A 21,929-nucleotide genomic window follows, 5' to 3' on the forward strand; every position below is an offset into this window, starting at 1 on the left:
TTTGAGGGCCGACTGGAGGTGCTTCGGGTTTCTCCTTGATCTGAAGTATTAGAAGAATCAGCTGATGTATTGGAGAAGCCCACCAGGTTGTTGCGTCTATTAAACCTACCCCAAGGTCTGCTGTTCTGGGGGTTGGAGTATGTGTGGTTAGTATAGAAGTCTTTCTGTAGGTAAGGATAATTTCTCTCTAATACGTATGATTTTATGTCCTTCTTGACTTTGAGAGATTTTTTATTTTCTTCTAGTCTGTAAAATTAGTCAGCCGTCTTTTGTACTTGTTCAAGTAATTTTTTGCATTCGGAAACAACTGGTGTATTTTATTTGTTTCTCTATATCATTAATTTCTTGTTGTAATGTTTTTAATGTCTCGGTAGCTGTGTCGATTCCTAGTACCATCCAATGCCTAGAGCAGGTTGTCCCTATGTAACTAAAATTAGTTATGTACTTGGGATTGTCAGTAAATACTCCTGGTATATTACGGACCTGTAAACCGACAGGTATAACATTGGCCTTGAGGTACTCCGTGAGCATGCGAATCATGAGTTGTAATCGAACACATTTTTCCTTACATTTCTCTAGTTCTTCCTTAAGTGGGATATTAACTGCACTTGCTGTTTCTGCAGGGTCTGTAAAAAGGGATGGGCCTTCTAGGATTTTTTTTAATGTAGTCATCGGTATAAAGTGGTGCGTGGTCTGTCATACCAATCTGCGTTGAGAATTAAGGGAGAAATTAGAAAAAAGAAAGAAGGGAACAGGAGGTACCCACTTTAGAGAGGGGAAGATGGGGTATGTAACCCTTGCAATCCAGCGATTGCGCTAAGTATGTGTTTTACAAAAACAAGGGAACCCAAATTAGGTAAGCAAGGACCTTGGGTATCAATTTTTATCATGGACAGCGGTCCTTGTGAGTGGTGAATAAGGTTAAATAAATATAGAATGGAATCGATTCTATATAGTGACTATCCAGCCCCATAGTAGGATTTAATCCAGTTTATTCTTAATTAATTAAGCTATTTAGGAGGCAGTTTGGTACATATTTGCACTAACGTCGAGTGCACTTGCAGAAACAGTATTTAAATTGGTTGGAGATGGGTATTGGATGCTAAAATGAATTGTATTAGGACAGCCTCTGGGTAGCTTGGAGTACAAGAATAGGGTTAATACAAAAAATAGATACCGAAGGGAGGTCTTTAAGCACATCAGTGTTTGGGAGAGTCTAATGAAGAAGTATGTGATTTAAGAGGATACGTAGACTCTGACTGGTGTGACGAGAATAAAATACGATCTGGCTACTGCAATACATAGTGGCTTGCTTGAGGTGGGACAACATAGTGGACTGCTTGAGGTGGATAATGGAATGAGAGAATACTCATGGATGTGTCATTACTTTTCAGAGAGTTGCTGTTGTGTAATTTAACTGATTTTACGGCAAAATTCTCCAAGTTGCCTGAAATTTCATGCACCTGTGCCGTGAAAAAACACAAGTGTTTGTCCTTCTCAGTAGTGAGGCAGCAGGTCTGGCCAGAAGTCTTTTCCACACTGCTGGGTTGCTTTACTCTGCTGCTTAGTGGTTGATCAGCTCGGGGTCTGGCATGAACTACAGGGAGACATCAGCTGTTGCCCAATGCAATTTCCAGTCTAAATACAGGTGGTCTTGCTGCGCAGTGTATTTGAAACCTTTTGCCTCTTAACAAAAGGAGCAAAACAGTGCATAGCACTCGCAGGCGAAGTGGGGCGGGGAAGGTGGGCCTGCTCCTACCTCAGTGGCCCACCCGTCTGATGTGTTTCCCAGAAGGACGTTGCACTCTGCTGTTATTATGAAGAACGGTGAAATGTTTTGCCAAGAAAAATGCTAACATGCTCTGCAGCAGCAGGTGTACCCAAATGCAAGAGAACTTCCCTTTGAAGCTGGAAAGGTAGACTATCACTTATATTTAATTGTGGTTTACGGAGTGCATTCAGGCCCAGGCCTCACTACTTCATGGGCTTTGGGGATGAATGGGAATTGAGGTCCTCATGGTTCAAACTGTATACTGAAGCAAATTCCACCCCTGCGACGAACTTATTTTCAAAATACTTATGTTAAACTTGCCCATGCTGACAAGGGAGCGTTGGCTGAAGCCTCCTGAAAGTAAAAGATGCAGACTATAACAAGGTAACTGTTTACAATACTTTTGTCTCAAAACATGATGCTCTGGTGAACCACAAGGTACATATTCAGGTAGGTGCTATGCACGGTGTCCCCAAGCGTCCTGGTGGGCCTTTGCTAGTGTGGCACACCGATGAGGCTTGGCTTTTGCCCGCAGCACTTTGTATTCTGGGACTAGTGGATTTATTACTGCACATGCGAAATGTAGGCCTCCAAGCCAAAATACAGTAGGCTGTTAGTAATCATGATAGGATGAATATGCCATACATGCAGTGATGCCCTTGGCAACTATGTTTATATAGCGAGGTGGAAAGAACTACATTTTACAGTGTGTTTAATGAATATTAGAGAGATGCACAATCAGGAAAATGGGGAGAATGCACGATATTGTACGGTGTACAACCAATGTGTGGTTAGCACAAAATCATTTGTAATCTTGGTGTTTCTTTGTGCTCTTTGTCATACACCTGGGCACTACTAGGTCGGGGTGGATAGAAGTAACTTTCAGAAGAGGGGGCTGTTCAAATAATTCTTAAGTAGGGCAACGACATTTTGAATTAGTGGGTGGAAGACTAAACCTCTCATTCAAGTTCTATTTTATGCCTTTTTACTGGTTCTGCACATTTAATTTTATCGAGGCCTTGGCTGCTATTTTGGTAAATTGACACTTTATCTATGTTTCAGGGAATATGCAGCCATGCCCGGTGTGGGCATTTTCTTGCTATTCAGCTTTAGCCCTTCAGATAAGGACATTGAAAATGAGAAATGATGCAGTGTTTCTTGTAACCTGTTGAGCCTAAACAATGCGGGGCTTCGGTGGCCTTGAAGATAATTGCTTGCCAAAACCACACTTTGCGCGCAGGATTAAGAAAGCAACCCGGGGACTCATTAATGTAAAACTCAGAGCCTTAAAGAGTGGCGTTTTCAACGGAGAGCTTCTAAATTAATGGTGTTTCCTACTTAATGCAGCCAGTCTCACTTTGTATCAAATTTTGTCCTTCTGAGCTGCCTAATCCAAACCTACCTCCTATGCTTTTTCTCCATTGACAGTAGATAATTTACATTTTTTACAGCGGCATATAAACTTGATCAGGTACTTTCATCTAGTAAGTCCCCCTCCACCTCTGCCACCATGAATTTAATTAACTGAGTCGCTATGTAGGACACGTGTATCAATCCTGGTAATGCCACCTTTAACCTTCACACATTCTACATCAAATAATTGGGTACTGATAATAGCAAAATGTTCTGCTTTAACAGAATTAATGAGCAAAAGAACACCAGGTATCTACTCTACAGCACCAACCACAAGAACACCCTAAACATCAACTGTATACCCTTGCACAACCAGCCTAGGACTAAGTCCACAACGTCTAGCAAACTATCACACACACATCCCAACCTTATCATGAGTGAGTTGAGCAGGTTAATGGGCAACAAAGATGCCTCTAAATTTTGTTTTCAGTTTGTCACAAGTGCGGTGTTCAAGAATAGAGGGCAAATCTCAGGCTGTATCATCTGTCAAATATCTGCTTAGTCCTTCTACATGTGGATTGGGGTTTACAAAATTCTCTAACTTTGCAGTCAAAGACAGAATAATAAAGTGGATTAGTCGACAGTCTTGTGGTAAAGGGCTTGTAAAAACTGAGGCTGTAAGCGGTCAGTTTTTTTGTAACTCACTAAAACTTCTAAATACCTGTAAATGAATTGTGAAAAAGTTTCAAAACATATCAGCAGTTAGGAAACCACAAATGGACCACTTGATTGTAATTCAAAGGTGTGCTGGAAACCCGAGTTTTAATAGGTTCAAAACAATCAAGACACTTTACTTGGCGATGTTCAAATGATATATACTTGCTGAAACCACATTTCCACACGTTATTTGTGCGCTATATCGTTTTATCAGTAGAACTGCATATTGGCATTTTGCTGCCATTTCAATGGAAAAGGTTCTGTGTCTAAAAAACAGTGACTCCTGACCTACAATAATGCCTCAACGTATACAGTTTCTAGTTTGTAGCACACTTCTGTACATCATTGAGAATCTGCAGTTTGCAGCTCACAGAAATGAAATGGCCCAATCAGTATACTATTTACCATATACAGGTAAAATAAGGAGGGCTGCTATATGGCTAATCAGGGCATTATATAGCAATGCTAACTCCTATCTATCAGTTCTGGCCCACAATAATGCCATAACACTCAACAGTCTGCAGCCAAATATAGCTCATGCAGACTGGTCAATAACTACCTTTTCCTGCTTTAATGCTCTCACCCTCACACAAGACCTGTCCACTATGGGTCTTATCCATCACTCTGTATTGTACCAGTCCTCTCCAGCTTAACAGACTTTGAATACCTGAAGCAATCTGACACAAAGCTGGCCACTCGGAGGATTGCACTCTAGTCCAGTACTGCAGGTCGTATTTAGCTACATTCTCTCTGTGCTGCTTTACATCTCACAATGGCATTCAGATATGAGATGCTAGTAACAAGATCCAGCCAAGCAGATCTTCCCGACAACTTCTCTCACTAAACATGCCTGCTCAGGACCATGAACTGTAAACAAAATATCAGAATGGACAACCCAGTGCAGTAACCATACAAATAGATTATGATTATATGAAATACCATAAAAAGACCTGAACAGTAGCTCAAAAGTGCACGCATACCGAAAAACCATTAAGTGCACGATTGTCTCATCCCAATGTAAACTTATTTTGACTTTTACTTATGTTGGTTGTCTATTTACTTTATTATATATAAGGCTCACAGTTTTTCGTTTTTACTGATTTTTACAGATTCAGAAATTAATGCGTTTCCAGTCTGTATTCATTTTTAAAAGTGGAAAAATACTGTAATTGTGCTGCTTTTAAGAGAATCTTCATGCTGTCTTTAATGAATTCTAGGCAAAAGTTGAGCAAATACACAGCATGGGGAGTTACAAAAAACTGGATGAGATTTCCTTAAATACAGGCATATTTTAACATACATTTGTAGTAGAACACTAATATGTATCTATGGTATAGTGTTTTGTTATATGTAGCTGCTGAATTTGCTAAAAAATGGAATCCACATACGAGTGCAATTTTAAGAGTTAAATAAATGTGGCAATTACCATTTTGACTATTTATTCTCAAAACACAAAATATGGCCAATAAAATAAAAAGGATAAATACAGACGGAAATGTTTTAAAAATACCTTAAACCGAGAGTCCTAATTATATACTATTGCGCGACCTTCTCTGATGTGTCTGTAAAATGTACCCTTTGTCCTGAATTTTGACTTTGTCCTGAATTTTAACACTCACCGTCTTGAATTTGCACCCATATCAGTTGGTTACCCTGTCTGTTTTGCCTTTGCTGCCCCGTTTGGCCTTTTCTACTCGGTTTTGCCTTTTCCTGCACGGTTTTGACTTTATAGGTCTCGCCTGAGCCAGCGCTTTAGCGCTGCTCTCGCGAGAGCTTTTGTAAAAGGGGGGATTTGGAAGTACAAACCAGTGCTTTCAGGCCGCCAACTACAGTGCATGTGCGCCCGCCGGGCACGCGCAGCCTGCGTGATCATTTTGCGGCCGCTTTGATGTTCTCAGTGAGCCGCACGGCCACTGAGAACATCAAAGCGGCCGCAAAAGTGCACACCATTTGCCACCCCCTCCCTTATCCCACTTCCTGCTTGTTATCACATCCTTGCTGTCTTGCAATCTTCCCCGTTATCTCGCTAAGTCAGTTTCGTTTTATGTTCCTGTTTTTCCCGAGCCCAAAACATGACTGCTTTGCAAGACTGCATTGTTCAGCTGGCACAAAAACACAATCCCCAGCGCACAAGTATTTCAGAGGCGTGCAGCGAGCTGCTTAGACATCATTCCGTTTGTATTTCTGGCATTCAGACAGGAGAAGAGAGCAAAGCAATCATGTCGCTTCCCGAAGTGCCTTAGAAAGTGGAGAGGTTTATTCAAACAGCTGTCTTGTACTCGAGATGCATTTCACCCTCATCTCTTCTTTGATAAAGAGCCTCGCTCTCTGCAATTGCCAGCCCTGCTTTGCAGCACTCACTACCTGCACAGGGTCCGCTTCATTCAGGTGTGCTCGTCCAAGAAATATTCGAAAACTGTATGAACATTTCTTTCAAAACTATGAACATGTCAGGGAGCGGGACATCGTAACGGATATTTTGACACTACTGAAAGTCCCTACATCCTGTATGCACACACTGCCTCTGCAACCCATGCTCAGAAGAGGAAACACAAACACTTAGGTGATGGACTATTCCCTGAGGAAGCCCCCCGCATCTGGAACAATTGAGGGTCAAGACCCCGCCAGTTCTGACCTCCGCATCCAATCAATTTTCTTTTCCTTCACTTCTCCCATACACGTTTATTGTCAAATACACGAGTTAAAGCTATTGGCATTGTAAATGACAATGCCAATAGGCATTGTTATTTGCAATGTCAATAGCTCAAACTCGCGTAAATGCGAGACCTAATGCATTGCAAATGCTTGTTCCGATTGTTTTGTCCCACAATTTCCTCAAGACCTGGCTTTCCGACGGAGACGTCGCACCCCACCGCCCAGATACTCTCTGGGTGCCCCACTCTACAAATGCCGATGGATTCCTCACAGGTAGGCTGCATATGCGCAATGCCGATTTTATCCATACGAACGCAGCTCGAATAAGCGGTTGGAAATTAACGACCGGGGCAAATGAAACAAATCGAATTCAAAAGAGCAGAAGAGCGCATTAGATCATGCGATGCACTCAAACAATGGAATTTCATGGCGTCTTCTTTAGCACGTTTCTAAGAGCAGGGGGAAACCGTGGCATGCCAGACCATCGTCGCTAGGCTGGTGACCGCCGCTGGGATATCTGCTCGTAGGCAGCAATCCTTGAAGCGGTGCTACACACGAATATTTCGGCGCTGCTATTTCCAGCTATAGACGGCACTGTAGCACAGACCACAAATACCCACGTGCGGCTGGAAAAGCCGTTTCCGCAACAGCCGCATTAATGCTTCCGGGTCGATTTAGAGCACCTCATCCTGGGCGGTCCTTCTCTTTAGAACCAATCGGAAGGTTTACAGAGCAGAAACACCAGCCTAGGTCCGCCTACACCCAACCCACCTCCAATCAATCAGCTCAAACTAGGTTTGCGATTGGCTCTCACTGCCTCCAGTTTTTAAAGCGCTGTAGACTTCAGGCAAGGCTGAGAAATCTTTAGAGCTGCATAGAGACGTGAGGTAAGTCACGCTTTGTAGAATCCCCTGCCTTGCCAGCGAGGACAGCTCGTCTCGTGCGCATTCTCTGTATCTAGAGCACGTAAACATGGATGTCGTAGTTGCAAGTTTTTTTGCTTGCGTGTGACAGCTCCATGTTTCCAGCGTGCTTCTGTGCGCCTTTTCTGAGAGACAATTTGAGTGACAGTTTATATATATAATTTTGGTACTATAATGTTTTATAGACCCAGACTTGCTCTAGCTGCAACACAATGGGAGGCTTAATGCAACATCACAAACGTACAGCCAACTATATAAATAGGCAGGTCATAAATAGTAAATACAGCTTGCGCAGCAGTTTGTGACCGTTCTGTCATTTCACCATGCGACCTAGGTTGTATCACAAAATTTCCATCAACAAGTGGGTCACAGAATGGCCGGTCTGACAATGAATATAACTTAGGCAGGTAACTATTTGCGAGCTCCCCTGCAATTTGTTACTAATATAGAGACGGCGATCTGAAAACATCTGCAGACTGCAAGCATTTACTTTCCCGAAAGCATCTGCAGACTGCAAGCATTTACTTTCCCAAAAGCATCTGCAGGCTGCAAGCATTTACTTTCCCAAACTAGAAACTTTTTACTTTTATTTTAAACCTGTGTTTCCTTAAAAGGAGCAGGTGCCGCTTTAAACAAGCATTGGCATAGCCAACAGGTCTCGCTTTTGGGACCTTATAAGTATTTAGTTATGCAGCACAATATCCTTGGTGCAACAACATCTACTGTTGCATGGCTAAACACTTCTAAGGTCCCAAAGGTGAGACCTATTGGCTATGCCAATGCTTGTTATGCGCAGCAATGCAAACAATTGGCGCTGAAGCAGGAAAACAACAAGTGTCACCGGTGTAAACAGCAGACTCTCACACTAATCACAGTTGGTCGTTGCCTCCTCGCATTGTGTGATCTTCTGCAAATCAGTTTTCTCTCCGACGCGATTCCCTTGCTCATAAAGATTAGGCAAAATATGACCTATTACCACTAGGCGTTTTGCAGGGGCTGCAGTTAGGGTGTGTTGCTACCATGAACTGAGAACCCTATGAACAAGAAAAACATTTTTTAAAGCGCTGCTTATGTCACTTCTAAGTGTTTTAAATAGCAACAGTAACTGCTACCATTACTCATTGTAGAAATACAACATTTACCAACCTCAGAAGTATGGTCCGTCATAACATCCCAAGTCAGCAGCAATGTTTAACTCGCTGAGCCACCTTGCACGGTTACTATGTTTGGGAGATAGCTGTGCAGTGGCGAGTACATGCATATACTAAGTATGTGTTTTAAGTTAAATTTCTCCTTTTTAATCCGAATTAAATTCCAGGTATGCCCGAATATTTCCACCCTCATTGGCACGGAGATTTATACGTGGTGTTCTCTGATGGGCAGCTGCCATTTACAAGGGATGACAGAAAGCCCCCCTCGTGAGATTGGGCCATTTGCAATAACATTTTAAACGGGCAAAAAATAAGTGATCAAACATACAAGATCAGGACAACGTGCGAGGCAAAATGACAGGCGGCTAAATAAAAAAAACAAGAAGCGCGAGCAACAAGCCCGGGAGTTGTGTGTGCGCACGTGCAAAAAAAAAAAAAAACAGCACGCGAGCCGCACGCGCTACAAAATAAAAACAACACGCGAGTGGTGCGCGCGAAAGGAGATGCCTGTGCACGTTCACATGCACACAGGCTTTAGGCCACTCTGGTAGTACTTTGAAAATCTGCTTACTAAAGGTCTCGCCTGAGTTAGCGCATGCGCTAGAGCTCAGGCGAGACCTAAAAATGTTCGTTATTATAAGGGGATCTGAGCTCTCAGAGGAGAGTTACTGTTCCTTAGACACACTTCAAACCCCTTAATTACGATACAGTAGGTTAGGAGGCAGAAATCAAATCTTTAAGGCTCTTCACTTGAATGTGATTTCTGATAAACATCAGCTTCTGTCATGCTGAAAATTGTATTTTACCAAATATGTCATGAAAAATTCAGAAATTAAAGTTTGCCTGATTGGTAAGCCCGAATCAGGACCTGTGGCACATCTGCTCCGTATTTCAATGAACACCTACAACCACACAGTCCATACACTCCGCATCACCCTCAGACGCCAGTCCTCATCACGTATTCATCAAAGAACATGACCCCATCAGCACAGTGCTCAATCTGATCCTGCATGACTCAGTCATCACAACCACCTACCCGGAATCCTGCAAACACGCCACAGTATGCACCCTATAAAGAAACCCCTCAGCACACCCGAATATGCTAGCCAACTACTGGCCTATCTCCATGCTACCCTACCTGGGAAAAGTAATGGAAAACAAGACGAAGTGACAAACAAGACAAATAAATGCTTAACCGACCACCTCCTCAACACCACTCAATCCGGATTCAGGCCCAACCACACTACAGAAACTGTCTTCCTCATCTCCACGGACTTCATCTGGATGATTATGGACAGAGGTGACACCACGGCCTGTATCCTATTGGATTTTTTCACATCCTTCATACCCCATCCCATCCTTATCTAATAACTGCATGAAGCATCCAAGGTCCCGATCTTGGCTGGATTTGCTCCTTCCTGACAGGCTTCACTCTGTCGGTAAACATGGGCCCCTTCACATCAGACGCTGCCATCTCTATCTGCGAAGTTCCACAAGAATCCTCACTCAACCCCATTCAGTTCAACACCTACATGACCCAACTCACCAACATCATCCGTGCCCATAGAATCAACATCATAGCTTATGCTTATTACACCCAGCTCATACTCTACCTCTCTGACAAGACGCCAAACACCTGTACTAATGTCTTCACTTCCATGGCCAAAGTCGCCACATGGATGAAAACCAACTGCCTCAAGCTCATAACAATCAAGATGGAAGTAGTAATCTCCAGCAAAGACACCTTGCCCTGTGACTTCATCTGGTGGCCTGCTGAACTCAGACCCCTCCCGGTAACCCACGCAAAGAACCTCTGAATAGTAATCTACAACCAGGTCACCATGATTTGCCCAGTAAATGCAGTCCCCTTCTTTCTCTCACTCAAGATGCTCAGAAGGTCTTCATATGGCTCCCAATCATCATACGCAGACCATCACCTAAACCTTTATCACCAGCAAGGTGGACTACTTTGTGCTGGAATCAACACTGAGCTGACCAAAAGACTGCATATCATATTAAACTCAGTGGCCAGTCTCGCCCTCCACCTACTACCCAGCATTCGCATCAGCCTGCAACTCAAAGACCACTTCCATTCCCCAAACGAGCACTTGGTCAAACTCCTCACTCATACATATAAAGCCTTACGCAACATTGGCCCCATGTATCTCAACAACAGCATAAACTTCCACAAACCTACCAGTCACCTCTGCTCAACCGGACTCCTACTCACTTCCTCCCCACATACGCATAACCAAATCTTGCAGGCGTGCCTTCTGCTACCTCGACCGTAAGCAGGCAATGACCTGCTCCTCCTCAGCTCCTGCTCCAGCTGAAGGACACCCTCCTGAGTTGTGTGCTATAAAATGCACATAACATAATGATGTAGCCTAGTTAGCCGTACTGTAAGAATCTGCCTGTGCAGAGCTCTGAGCTGATGCTGGAATATTTGAGTGCCCCAGTGTAGGCAAAAGGCATTTAGGTGCACTCCACAACTGTCACCGGCCATGTGATGCACCCTTTAACTATGCAGAAGGCTGTAGCCTTTTGCCTGTGACAGTCCGTGCTCTCATGAAAACGCTTTACCAAGTGTCACACAACTCTCATCGACTGAGGTGTTCCTCAGCTGATTTTTATGAGCATTCTGGAACCTTGCAGCGATTTAGAAAAGTTCCCAGAAAGTGTTGTTCTATCCTTTAATGTGTCACGTGGCAGAGCTGTGCTCTATGTCAGTAGAGGTGAGCCTTCATGCAGGCTTCAGCACTCTCTAACTGAGCGCTCCAAGTATGACGAGGATTAGTGTCACACTCCTTGTGGGATTGACAGCGTAGGGCCCTATTGTTGAATGACCTCCTGTGTGGCTATAGATACACAACTAGCTACACACAAAAGGAACACAAAAAGCTGAAGTTTTGGTGTTTGGCGACCTCCTTATCTGGTCTCCGGCATGGTGACCTGCGTATTGGTGCTTCTGCCAGTCTCCTGTCACCAACTCACAGAACCTGGGTGTTAAGCTCATGTATACTTGCTGCTTTATAGTGAAGCTCTTAAGAGAAGTGTCTGCTATGCAACCTCTTGTCCAGATACCGAATGTTGCTGCCAGGTTTGTGCTGGATATCCCATAATAGGTCAGAATTTCTGCTTATCTGAACAATCTACATTGGCTCCCAGGTCAAAACCGCCACCTTTTCACAGCAATATGTTTCTGCCATAGCACTATCTTAAAATCTCTTTCGCCTTCAAATTATAACTCCCAGCTGTTTGCGATCTGCAAGCGTTCCAGAAGGCTATATTGTTTTATGGCTAGTCTGGTCCCTTTTCTCCCTAGAATCGATAGACCACGCTTTGGAGGTTGCTCTTTTCCTGTCCATACCACTCTTACTTGGAACCATCCGGCTTTAGCTATTTGTACGGATACTCATCTGAAATTCCGCAAACTCCTTAAGACTTACCGTCTCAAACAGCAATTTTAGCTTGCTGAGAGCTTCTCGGGGTATTAGCGTGCCTAATGAAAATAAAATACAAATGCTGTAGTTTGAAGGCCAGGTGTGTAAAGATAGGGTCTCTGTAACCTGAGTGTTAGCACAGTTGCATTAGTCTGTAAAATCTGTGTCTCTGCTACTATATATATTGCCTGAGATTGTGTGATGGTATATATCTTTACTCCACCTTCCAAGGAAAGACATGAGTAACAATATGGAACACCTACTTGGAGTGGAAGGATAGAAAAACTAAAGGAAATTAAATGTAGAATTGTTTATTGACGCTATTCCAAATTATTGGTCACATAAAATTAAATTTTCTGATGTACCTATTTTCCTTCTGACTTTTTAAAAATCTTTTTGGGAAATTGTGCTGAAGAAACATGCTATTTTGTCATCAACTTGTGTGTGGCAGGTGGACCGGCAACGCTTCTTGGGAGGATCTGACATAGTTGGCCTACAGTAAGAGTACTGGTTAATTGCATGAGTGCCTGTTGCATTTAAGCCCATTTTTTTGTGAGAAATGTGTTGTAAAATGCAATATTTGACCCAATTTTTATCAGGTGAGAACCATCTCCAACTCCTCTTGAGACAGTTTGAGCTTGCTACATTAAATTTGTGCCACGTTTTATGCCCTACAACCTTATACATCACCAGCCGCCACTGCTCTCTACAGCCTGCAGTGATAAAAACTGTTTCTGGTGATGGTTTTGTAGCTGACAAGTTTCCCAAGTCCCTGTGCAGCCTGATGTCTTGGTGCTTTTAGTCTGCTATGCTTTTTAGCCAACAGTAGCCAGGACAAACAATATTTAATAGGACCAGAGCCTTTTATACTCGTAAAACATAATACATTGAATCAGACTCCAGTCTGCAGTGGAAACCTTGGATCGGTGCTGATAATCCCTGGACATGTTCTCTTAACATTGTTGAGCCTTCATGTAGGGTGGAGACGGATGGTTTTATTTGTGATGTCATTGAATTCAATGGAGTCGACATATTTTGTTTAGAGGACTAGGAAGATTTCAGGGAGGGTCATCTTACTGAAGTGTATAGGAGTCCTTTTGATTGTTTGGAGAGTGATGAGATGTCCAATGAGGGTATGTTAAGAGGTTTTCTGGACTGCGAATAGTATTCAAATGACATACCTATGATGTCATGCACTGTACAAATGCCAGTAACTGCAACTGTCAAATATTGATTATGCAAGTGTGTCACATTTCTATGTTTGCAGTTTATGTATATGTGAACTTCTTTCAGATGTGTGATACTTTGAGTCTTGCTGTGTGGTAGGTAGTTAAATGAGAAAATTTCGCAAAAAGCAAGTGTTTATCTGCTTGGCAGCTGTTTAACCAGTAGTAATATTTCCTAAATTGTCCACTAGCTAAATAGCAGAGGTTATGTTCTATTTAGCTGATAGAAGGACAGATAGATAGCAAAAATATCGGAGTTAATTTCCCAGCGTCTGGCTATAAAACAAAGATACTATACTATCTCACTGGTCACCAGGCAAATAGCATGAAACGTAAATATTTAACCTGGCAGCCTGTTAAATATCAGATTATGTACCGTTTTCTCATTTGCTAGGAAATAGCTGCTGATTAAGTAGCAGAGATTATGTACTATTTAGCCAGCCATTTTAGAAATAGGAAATAAACTTCAGTATATACTAGAAGAATCTGAAAATATAAGATGAAAGGTGATTAAAGATTCATTACCTTTATCATCACCATTAAGACTTAAGGCCTCATTACTACGTCGGTTGGACCACCACTGACAGACCGTCGGTGGCGGTCCGCCTGATATCCAGGACAGCGGTCTGACTGCCGGATTACAATACCAGCGGTCAGAGCCCTGAGGTCGGGGGGGAAAGGTTGCCCCGACAGGATCCAAGATCCCATTGGGACGGCGGTTGAAATACTATCCCTACAATGGTCCTAGTGTCATTACAAACAGGGAGAACAGTACGAACAGAATCCCAGTCCAGATTCAGTTTTATGTGCCTGTTCAGTGAGTTTGAGTTCAAGACATGTTGAATTTTGGACCCTTATCTGGGCAAACCCATTGTATTTGGAGCATTACAAGGAGAAAAAAAATAATTGAGAAGTGGATTGAATTAATATCAGCTTCTGGCAATCACTCTGGTCTGCATTCTAGTCTATCAGTTTATTGTGTGTATTATTTATTGTTCCCTGTGCCACAATAGACTGGGAGACACCTTCCAGAAGTCAGCCGTCGGCCTACTCCACTAGTATTAGTCCTGCCCAAACTGCCAAGCCACATCCCATATGAATAGTAACCCAGGCAACTCTCAGCCAGTTTACAATCCGTGAGTTGTATCTTGAAAGATCATTCTAGAAGTGAAAATACACTAGTGTGCTCCATCATAATGCATTCATACACCACAACAACTAAGTGGTATAACTTGCCAGTTGTTTTATGTATCTAAGGTTGTGCTACCTAGTTGTGAAGTTAAAATATAAATTTAGTAATAGTTATTGTAACATCTCCTGTAAGGTAGTGGGCGGTCTGAATACATAATAAAGATTTTTATCACTTATTATATCATACCTTAACAGCCCTGTGGTAGTGATACCTTTTTGAATAACAGGGTTCACATTGAGAGAAACAATGCAAAAAATAAATGTTCATATTGTCAATCGGAGAAAAAAGACAAATACTATTGGTTATGATTACCTGGATATCAAATGGGTTCGTCAGAGTTAGCAATTGCTGCCCCTGGTGTTTGCACTTGAGGCTCCAGGAACAGTCTCTGGAATCCTGCAAATGCTTGGCATTCCACTTGGCCCCCATGTTTTTAGCTATTACTGAAGTCTAGCGGATTAGGAAGAAGTGGCAGAAGTCTTTAGCTAGCTCTGCCAGCATCTTCGATCTCGTACCCTATAACATACAGTTGATGTATCTGACCGCTGAAGCATAATCCACTTGCAGGGAAACACTACAGGTTACCTTGTCTTTGGTCATGCTAGATTCTGACTCTAATATAAGTTCTAGAGCAGCTCCAAAGGTTGTCCTTCTATTCTAAGACTCTGAGTTCTTTTTTTCCACCAGGAACAAATTGCTCAAATGCCTCAGGGTTGGGAAGGGGTGCTGTATTTATTGGCTTTGGCCTCTTGCTCTGCGACCTCTGCATCTACCAGGTCACATTGGTCCTGGGAACAGACCAACAGGCGTGGGCTTTGTCTTTGTTTTGGCAAACCATAAAACTATTTCCATAACACAGGTGTCATGGATAAGCTTGTAACCATGCATGCAGAAATGTTGCTACCCCACCCCAACCCCGTTCAATATATTAGAGGTGAAAAAGGGATCATTCTTACCTAAAGGTGCCATCATCCCGACCCAGGCACTAGCTTCTCCCCTGGTCTCGTCTGGAGGGAAATAAGATAATCTTGAACTGGTCCTTGAACTGGCTTCACTTGTAGCCATGGTTCATCTGGGAACCTGGTACATTTGGCTGGTCTTGCAGATCTACCCTGCCTTGTTAAATAACTGAATTGCGAACACTTTCCTGATTGAAGCCTAGGGTTTATCCTGTGAAGCGAAGGCCATGGTGAACTTGCTGAACTCTTTTAGGTTAGGCTAGCTAAATGGGCATCCACCTGCTATAAGGCCTGTCTTTGAGGCCACTCGTTTACCCAGTTTTAGATATACCTTTAATGAGGAGGATGCCTCTGTGTTCTACGGAAAGGATGCAGTTGGCATTGCCCAGAAAGCAAACTGCCCGCGGCTCTCAACCAGATTCGGTCTCTGATCAAATAAGGCCACTGGAAGTTTTGCCTTCCTCCACCATATCAACGTTCTTTGTAATAGACCCAGTGATGTCCAGAAGCATGTGTCATCAAGATAACCAAGACCTGTTGATACCCTTCATTGAGTCCTTCATACACTTTGGAAAAAAGGTAGCCTTTTTACCATTAGTCTTGGGTGTTAGCACTACCTTAAATTGCACAAAAGGGTGTGGGCACTCTGCCTGCAAATAACAACGGACCTCTTTATCTACAGGTTTACAAATCTTACTGGCCTCATATTTGGCCACCTGCTCTGCTTAGGTCCATTCAGAGGGCCTCAGATGATAAGTCTTTTGGCTCCAGTGCGTCTTCTCTATGATCTAGGTCTTGGTTCTGGAGGCCAGACCTAGGACTGTTTAGTCCTAGATACTGCGTGTGGGGCAGACTAGTCCAGGCCTCTTTTCTGCTGCGTCTATGCACAAGATGTTCCCTGGGTTCTCCTCTGCCTCTGGCTCAAGCCTTTCCTAAGGAGGGTAGAGCATGTGGGATATACACATTCTTAAGAAAGGTGTCTAAATGAGTACAGTTGTACCTTTCCATTTTTGCCTTGCTGTTAGTCTGTACTGGAAATACCCACAGTAATGAGGTCAGAGGAACCTGGTAGGGTCTTCTACCTGAGGAAGGGGTTCTGGTTTCCAGGCACGAGTAGCAGGAGCTGCTGTCAGCGGGGCTGAAGGACCTTTGATATTGCTTTGTACACTAAGGAGGCACTCGCCTCAAGTAGATGACTATCTCCTACTTTTAAAGGTAATTGATACAGTGCTGGGCCATGGAGATGTGAGGTTATTGCCTTAGAACACAGACCAAAAACTATTGTCTAAAAAATTGTGTATTATGTTTTTGTGATATCCTTATTAATGCACCAAACCACCCTTAACTGCATGCACTCCCCTTCACATGCTAGCAGCACTGAAAAAACAAGACCCCGCAGGGTGTGTAGATGAGGTGGTGGGGTCCATTTGGGACACGGCTGAAAAACAGTAAGTCAGTGTAGGAAAAGGCTGCACATGCCAGCTCCATTTCCTGCTCTTAAGTTGCAGACTGTCGGCAGACTCGTAATGAGTCCAGTCAGTGTTCGTGGTATCAACAACCTTCAAGTTAGGACTGGTGCCAGACATAGTGAAGAGCCCCCGGCCACAAAACTGCACTCAGGTGACGCAGCCTGTCTGAACTCCCACAGCCACACAGTAACAGGGAAAGAGCCCCAGAACCTTAATAGCAGCAGGACCAGAGGCTGGAATACAGAAAGACAAGTGCAGGCCAGCCTGAGCACAGCCTCATAAAATACCTTTGGGGAAGTGATCAGTAGCACCTCATTAAAGTAAACAAGAAATTCACTGGAACATCAGTAAAGAAAAGGAGGGGATAGGGAAAAACCATTATAACCACTGTCCCTGCATGATTAACTGCTGAGCAGTAATAAAATAGGAATGGGCAGCAGTTGACAGTCAACATAAAGATGAACTATAGCATGTAATTAGTTGATGTCATGATTCTGTTATGGGAAATGTAGTTCAAGTCTGTTCAGTGTTGACTAGCTTTTGTAAGGCCGCTTAGAATAGAATGTGTGACGTATAATCTTCACCTCCGGTCCTGACATAGAATTATATATTGGAAGTACTTCAGCTTGGTACGTTAATTTCTAATACTAATTTATGACACAGATAAGTTTATAAGATCTTTCCATCCACTCAAACACTGTGGACCAGTTCCTCAAGGTCAGTAGAAAATCTCCACCGTTGGATGGATGAGGCTCTCAAAAGTACACCAGGAAAAATGTAATAGTCACTGGTTTCCCAGGTGTACTCCTGATAACTTGTAACTTCCATTTACTCGGGAAAATTCTCACATTACAACACCCGTAGTGCCGATGTAAATGCACTGGCAATATAATTTCAGGAGCACAGACCTGATACAAGGTCCAAGTTCCACTAAAAAGCTAACTTCTTAAAGCCAGGCGTGAAGAGTTCTGTGTGTGGTGGAGGAGGCCATGAGAAGCAGGCAAAGCGTTACAGAGGGCTATCTCTGTAGCACAAAGAGCAGGCCTGGAATCGTGGATAGTGGTCGCTGTAGCATGACGAACCAGTCGGGCGTTGCATATGGTTGTTGCTGGAGTTTCACTTTGGCGGTCACTACAGGCTGTTATTGCTGTAGCATGAAATGCGGATCTCACGTTGCTAGTTGTAAATGGCAGTCGTTGTTGCGCAAAGAGCCTGGTTCACTGAAGCTTCGTGTTGGCGAGTGGCAGAGTCTCAGCGGGAACCCGTTTGTGGTGGCAAAGACCCCAAAACTTCGGGAGTTCACCTTTCTTTACAGGAGAAGCTCAGCCGGTCCATATGCAGGTCCAGTGCAGCAGGTGACCTGGGCAGTTCAAGGAGGCGTCTGTAGCTTGTGTGTCCCTGTAGCACAAACAGGAGGTGAACTAACGGACTTTTTGAGGCTCTCGTGTAGTCTGGCATGAAGGGATAAGGTCCAGTCTTCCTTCTCAGAGAGCAAGGCACTCCTCAACCAGCAAGACCGCTATCTGGGGGTCAAGGTAGTCCTCAAGCAGCAGTGCAGTCCTCTGGGGAACAAAGGCAGTCCTTCTGTGATGTCTAGGAGTGCACAGAAAAATGGTTCTGTGGCTCCAGTATTTATGCCTGGTGATCCTGTCCTATCCCCACATTTGGTTCTGGAAGGTTCTTCCCTTCCCCTTTCAAGCCTCCAAATTGTCTGGGATTACAAAAAGGCTGGTGTCAAGACGCTTTGTGTGTGCTGGAGCCCTTTCATGTGTAAATGGGGTAGGGTACAGCTCTGCCACCAGCCATCCTGGCAGGATGGCCTATGTTGCCCAAACCTAACCCCTTTTGGTTCCACTGTCTGGACAAAATTCACAAACCGTAACAACAGATGCATTCACAGTCAATTTACCCAGAAAACCTGGAAAAAGCTCAAATGGTTAAAACAAGAAAATGCCAAATTTCAAAAAGTGAAATTTTCTGAACTGTAACTTTAGTTTCAACTTTACCATTAACAGGGATTTTAAATTACAATTTGTTTAAATCTAAACAACATATGTCTGTCTGATCCCAATCCAAAGTTAGCACTTATTAAATATAATAAGGTAACCAAGCGTTTCTCAATGGGAGAGACAGGGCTTACAACAGTGTAAAACAGCTATACAACCCACATGTCCTCTTTTTTTAAATACCATGCATATTGACTATGAGCCTTAGTGCCTACCTGGGGGTGATGTACAATTATTAACAAGCATTGAAAATGCAATAGGTCTCGCCTTTGATTAAGTTAAAGCCATTTGCTTTGCTAATGGTATTGTTTAGCATGTCATTTTTTTCATGTCCGATTCCCGACAGAATCAAGCAGTTTAATATGGAGCCAGAACTGACAATTCATGGCCATGAACACAAACAGCCCAACCAACTAAACATCGCATATTATGATAATAAAGGTTGTTAGATGCAGAAAGGGACTTTTTTTTAAGCTCCAAAGGAACAAATCACTTCCTTCCATGTAAATTCCACAAGTTTCTAGGAAAAAAACGTACATTCAAGTTTGTATTTTAAAACCCACAAAAAGTTGTCCACAAAAATAAAACCGTTTGCATTAGTGTAAAACAGACTAACAAACAGCAAGGCTGTTACAATCTTAAAGTAATGTTCAGTTTCCAAAACTATCTATTTAACAAGCAACAACAACCAAACAATATAAAAAACGTGGGGAAATCAAACGATAATAAACTTGATCGCAAGCTCCAAAGAGATTTCAAACTGCAATACATTCTATCGCAAGTTACAAAAAGAAGAAAAAACAATGCTTACATCGGAGGCAGCCACAATGTTAAACCAGCTGTCACATTGTAAATATTTAAAAAAAGTATGATTTAAGAAGACCGTCTAATGCCGCAAGTAAACGACTAGTGTTGGCATCATGTGCCTTTTTGGTAGTCTATGGGGAGCCTTGAGCTTGACTTCTTCAGAGAGGGTATCCCAGAGGCTACGAGTGAACTTTCCGTCTGCAGGGTCTGCCTACCCTCTGGCCATAACTGCCCGGAGCCAGGCAGGGCGCTGCTCAGGGAGTCCTATGTTCCCATAGTCACTGGGGTCAGACCACAGGGCGGCTCGTTGAGTGACCCCTGTGCCCTCCGGGTGGGGGAGGCTGATGGGATGTGTGTGAAAGGATGTTCATCTGATGGGGGAGGGACGGGCACACTCCCTCATACAAATATATAATGGCTATAAAGCGGAGAGCCGCGGCGAAAGTGAAAGCGGGCATTCTTTGTTTAAGTAATGAACTGCATGGGATGTGAGGGGTTTACCTAGCATAAAGGGTCGTGCAGGCTTTTTGGTTGTGGCATTGTGCAACGCGTGATTATCAGCGTCACCTATAGCATTTGGCATCACAAAACTGCTGACATTATAGCACGATGGCTTAAAATTTCACACGTCACGTTCTCGTGTTGACTAATAGTGCTGCAAATTTTGTCTTCAGGGTGTTTTCAGTGCTGAGGATGTCGCGTGGGTGCCCCCTAACCCGCCCCAACCGCGTACAGATGAACAAACGCCTGCCTCTCTGTATACTGTTGTGTCTTCAAGCGCTTTGAAGCTTTGCTCAACCACACGGAGTGCTATACCAGAATTTAAACTAAAAAATACAATACACGTGTGGATTCCTTAATGTTCAGGTGCCCGCTGACCCCTTCACTCCACTAGGGAGTTACTTATCACGGGTACCACCGGCCCGTCCATCACAGAATCTTCACATCTGTATTGGGGTGAAAACACATTTCGCTTACAAATGTTTCACACTATATTGGCTATAGAACAGAGAGCCGCGGCCAAAGTGAAAGCGCGCAAGCGGAGCGCTGCAGCTAAAGTGAAAGCGGCATTCTTTGTGTAATGTTTCACACTATAAGGGCTATAGAGCGGATAGCCGCGGCGAAAGAGAAAGCGGCATTCTTTGTTAGTGAAAGCGGGCATTCTTTGTGTAATGTTTCACATTTGTCCGCATGTGTTTCCTATCCTGCCGCTACCGTCAACAAAATTTTGCCTAAAGCTCGGTTTGTACAGAACAGTGTAAGTTAGTGACAAGTAAGCATATGTTCGCCAAGCAGCATTGTGCTTTTTAAGTTTTCTCGCGCACGGCCACCATGAAAAACAAGCTCGACCCAGGCGGCCCGCGCTCACAATGACAAAGAAAGAGTGCGTCCCAGCTAATGATGGAGACCGTATAATGCCGCAAGTGAGAGATCCAATCCCGGTGGGCGGGGCCACTAGTGGACAGGGCAGCAACAAGGAGGGACTAATAAGCCTCCTTTTCAATCCTGAGCCAGCGTTTAGCATGGAGGATGACGCCAGCGAATTAAAAAGATGGGCGGGGCTTCAAGTCCGTCTCTAAAAGCTTCGGAATCCGTATTGATTCCAGAAGCCATCACATGGCGAGACAGTGCATGCGCGCTACTAACGCCAGGCGAGACCTAAAAAGGAAGGTTTAGGCCTGGCAAAAGGTTTATTTTTCGAGGTTGAAATGGCAGTTTAGAATTGCGCTACAGGCTGCAATGGCAGGCCTGAGACATTGTTTAAATTGCTACTTTAGTGTGTGGCACAATGCATGCTGCAGACCCACTAACAACTTTAATTTACAGGCCCTAGGTACATGTAGTACGGTATACCAGGGTATTAAAGTACATTAAATGTACCAATTAGGTATATGCCAATTGTACCACAAGCACTTTACCACTGGTGAGCGGGGTAAAAGGGCACAGATATCAAATGCCAACGAAACAGGTTTAGCAACAGAAGGCAAAAAAATATGGGGGATACATTGCAAAAAGGGCCAGGTCAAGCACACAGCATCACAATAACTTGCTTTAGGAAGCAAGTAACAATGTGGTGTTGGGAATGTGCTGTTCGAGGACCCAATAACACTAATACTGCACCTGATCCAGGGCAAAATGGGAATGTGCGTTTCTACAATAGGGTTGTAGGATTTAGGCTTGGAACTTCACCAAGCCAATAATAAGGGAACTATATGAAGGTTAAAGGTGTCCCTTACGAACACAATAAGACAACAGC

The 21,929-nt window shown here is 43.5% G+C and overlaps 1 protein-coding gene across 1 annotated transcript in view; it reads left to right on the top strand.

Annotated features, from left to right (window-relative positions):
• Positions 1 to 7,267: 7,267 nt before the first annotated feature.
• Positions 7,268 to 21,929, top strand: part of PRMT3 (protein arginine methyltransferase 3) — an 881,955-nt gene continuing 867,293 nt past the window's right edge. Inside the window, exon 1 of the mRNA XM_085643603.1 lies at positions 7,268 to 7,383. The gene's annotated coding sequence lies outside the window, so the exon portion shown is untranslated. The remainder of the gene's footprint in view (positions 7,384 to 21,929) is intronic.

This window comes from Triturus cristatus, chromosome 3_1 (assembly GCF_964204655.1).
Source record: "Triturus cristatus chromosome 3_1, aTriCri1.1, whole genome shotgun sequence".
Lineage (NCBI taxonomy): Eukaryota > Metazoa > Chordata > Amphibia > Caudata > Salamandridae > Triturus > Triturus cristatus.